Below are 4,266 nucleotides of genomic sequence, written 5' to 3'. Positions count from 1 at the left end.
GATGAGTGGGGTTTGGTTATTGGAGAGAGGTAGGAATAATTAGAATTAAATATTAATAAAGGATATGGTGGAGTTTGATGAGTGGAGAGAGGTAGAAGTATAATATTAATAAAAACTTTCCCAAAAAGGAAAGGGGAAGAAAACCTGAATAATCCGTTTTAGGAAAAAAGGAAGAAAAGAGTGGATGGGAGGGAGTATGAGAAAGTGATCTGAAGGGTCGTGGGGAAAGAAGAGAATAGGGTAGTTTTTTTGTCTATTAATTAAGAATGCTTTTACATCGGCCCTTTAAAACGGATGTTAATGATACCAGCTACATCGTTTATGTTAAAACCGATGGTACAAATATTTTTGTACATTAGTTTTTTAAAATAATCGATGTAAGGGACAAAAACTGTACACGTTTTACATCGATTTTTGTAAGAACCGATGTTATTTATGAACATTTACATCGTTTTAACTATAACCGATGTCTTTGTGGCGATGTCAATAGGACTTTTTATACTAGTGCCATGTCTTTCATCCTTCTTCTCACCCATATGGCTTCTTTATCATGCTTGCATTTGAAATTTTTGGCTTGTAGTTTTGAAATGATTATCATATTAGACTGCGGACATATTCTCTTGAGTCGAGATAGATGAGTGTTATTCACACAAATGTCCTTTCACATACAAATGAGTTTGAGTGCATCGTGAGAGTCCATTAGTCAAAAGATCATGCAAGAGCTTAAAGGTTCGTTCAAAGTCTTCCATGTTACGCCGTCATGTAAATCTCATACATGTTTTGCATTATTCCTTATGCCCATGTTGTCTCGGGTTTTGAATCATTATGTTTATCTTGTTTTAGGATATTGCAATTGATGGGATATGGTTTCTTGCTTGGGGACAAACAAGGGTTTATCTTGGGGGAGTTTGATGTGTTCATTTTATATATACTTTTACCCCTCATTTTAGCTCGGTTTTGATTGCATATCATATTTTAATTAGTATATTTGTGAGCTAATATTGTGTTCTAGGTGTATTGTTTGTATTTGTTACATTTTGTAGGAATCTAAGCATTTAGAGGCTTTTTCATATCACACTAGTTTTTGTACCCGTACAATGCACGAATTATTTTTTGTATTTTTTTTTCTTAATGTTATTAGTTAGTATTTGATATATTTGTCTGTCTTTTTTGCGCATTCTAAAATATCTATCCCATAAACAAAACAATGTGTTTTCTAAGCATATTTAATGTTCCATGTTATTGTGAAATATCTGAGCTTCATCCAAGACTTCTTGATCTTTATTCTCCGGCTAGGATGCGGATGAAGAATAATCAAACTCAAAATAGATTAGAGTTGCTAACATCAAGAGAAGAGCTCAAAATTATCTACGAGAGAAGCTCTGGCTTAGACCCTAAGAACATACTGAATTTTTTTCTCGCTCGACGAATGAATTTTTATTGTCAAATAGTCCATTGTTTTCTTTAAATTATACATCCAGGGTTTTTCCGGTCTGATATGTTATAGTCTGGCTTTGGAATGGGTATGTTGTATAACCCATCTTTTCGAGTCATGGTGGTTTATATGGTTGTTCCCCTCCCCCCCTCCTCCTCACCAGTTGGGCCCTCGGGATGGGCCTATTCCATCTGTTTCGAGTCATAGTGTCTTATGTGGCTTTACTTTTTGGACCGATATGGTGTTCCCCTACCCCTTCCCCCTTCCCCAATCTATTGGGTTCATTTTGGGTGTCTTATGGTGTTGGGTTGCGTTTTCGTCTCTTTGTCGGGTTGCATGTATGTTGTTGTGTTGTTCTTGGGATTCGATTGGGGTCAATGGTGGTTTTGTCCTTTAGTGTAGGCAGGTTCTTTGTCTGCCTTTGAAAAGGTTATGTGGGTCTGTTGTTGTCTTTGAATAGTGGAGTTGGTCTTATGTACAGCGGTTTTAGACTAAATTGTTGTAAAATCAACCATTAAAGACAAATATACCCCTCACAAAACATGAGTAGTTAATAAGAGAAGTAAACGTAAGAATTATTGAAAATGTTAAGCCAAGAGTTTTCTCTTGATGGTTTTTTTATAGAGACGTAAAAACAAATCTAAAAATAAAGCTAGCTAGGTCGTTAGGGTGAAACTAATTGTATAAAATGAGTAGTCGTAGCCTCGTAGGGTTGGATTTTGAAGCCGCTAAATGGCTTGATACAATACAACTTTATTTTTGCTAATTCAAACGTTGTAGAATTAAAAGTAAACCCGCTGAATGATTTAGTGGCTTTGCTCCAGAGTCAACTTTTTTCTTTGAATTTATATTTCTTAAAAATTCATTATAGCCTCTGAATCATTCGGTGGTTTTACGTGAAACATTTCATCATTGAGATAGTAATAAATCTCAAACGGAAACTAAAAAATGTTGAAAATGAAAAAATGAAACTAAGTATATTGGTAAAGTACCGGAATTTTCATATTTTCGTACTAATGACCAAAAATCAAACAAATTGTAGATATATAAGCTTCCTCTTTCGTAGTCTTACAATTTCGCCATCCAGATCTCACACCCGTGTAGCTTCTCAAAATAAACTTCAGCTATTTGGTTTCCTGAACCTTGCTTGCATGTTTTGAGTCCACCTCTACTTCATCTTTCGCTGAATAAAATTGGACACACCTTGGTAGTTTGAGATTTGTGAGAAAAACATACCGACACACATAAAGAAACAACATGTCAACTAAAAAAAAAAGGAAGAAGAATATATTAAAGTTCTGTACTGAAATAATTATTAAACCAAGTGTTACATACATACATTGCAAAAGTTACATATAACCAAAAGGAAAATGAAAGGGCGTCACCGGGTGACACTTAATTTGGCGCCAAAAGTCATTCCTACACAAACAAATTACTATTTGTACCAAAAAAAAAACAAACAAATTACTATAATTCTCTTTATAATCAGGACAATCTACTACACCAAAAAATAAGGGTGACTTATATATATAATGTCAAGTTTTTGGCCACAAACAAATACAAGTATGGCATTATAATTAACATAACTACTAAAATAAATTACTCCCGAGTCCCAAATGGTAACGAAGCCCGCATATTGCTCGTTAAGATTGTTGATAGGGGTCAATAAGCATGCTAATCTACCAGCCGAAGACAAATCTGCCTTGTTCTTTATCCCTGCAATGAATAGATATCATTCAATGATTAGATCAGATTGCAAATTTTGAAATCAAAATTGACTGATTTAGAAAATAAGAGCGTATCCCTTAATTCTTCTGTTCCAGCGAATAGTTTAAACTTGCTTTATGTCATGAGGGGGAAATAAAGCAAGTGTAAACTATTCATGGGGACGGAGAGAGTATTATTTAGAAGCGACAACCATATATAAATTTGCTACTCAGTAATGAATAATATATTTATCACAACCTTATCAAAATATAATCGGAAAATGCTCCTAATGCTAATAGAAACGTTCAGATAATGGAAATAAGATACGTGTGATAGAATAAAAGAGTATGACGTTTTTGAGGAGGCCAGTAATGTTTGGCTCAGGGTTTAAGAGGTCAATTTATAGTTTCTAATTTAAAATATAATCGAAAAATACTCCTACATAAATGATGGTGGAGATGAAAAATCAACAAATTAATGTAAATGTAAATAATTCTCAAAGGTGAAGAGTAAGCGTTTTATGTTCCATTTACTTGTGGTTTATCTCATTTTATAATCTTCTAAATTAAATAATGAGTAGTATGAAATGGACTGGGGAGTATATGAAACGCTTTTATTTATTTATTTATGTTTAATTCGCAATTGTTTTAGTGATTCCTTAATCTAGCAGAATCACCAAATTCAGTGATGCCACGTAGGAATTGTTCATTCAAAGGGTGTGCCATGTAAAATGTTTAAGTTTGTCTTTTTATAGTATTTATAGATTTCAAACGTGGCAGTCCGTAAACAAACATGGCATTTTTAAATCATGCGTGGCATTTCTAAATCCTATGTGGATTTGTCTACATGGAGTTTATGGGTCATTTTAGCCTAGGCTTTTAATAGTATTTTATAGATTTGCAAGCACTAGAATATATGGCTAAGCATGAAAGCTAAATGGACCATGGAACAAATTACAAGGCCAAGCATGAAAAAATGTGAAATGTAGAATGTTAATTGAATCACAAAATGAAGCCCACATTACAAGTCCACAAAATTCTACATAAGATGCTCAACTTAGGGCATTAGCAATAGACAAACCTTCAATAGGTTTGTTCTTATGCCACATAAGATAATATGCAAAT

The sequence above is a fragment of the Silene latifolia genome, chromosome X (assembly GCF_048544455.1).
Source record: "Silene latifolia isolate original U9 population chromosome X, ASM4854445v1, whole genome shotgun sequence".
Classification (NCBI taxonomy): Eukaryota; Viridiplantae; Streptophyta; class Magnoliopsida; order Caryophyllales; family Caryophyllaceae; genus Silene; species Silene latifolia.
The sequence above is the reverse complement of the archived record's forward strand: the minus strand, read 5'-3'. Positions refer to the sequence as shown.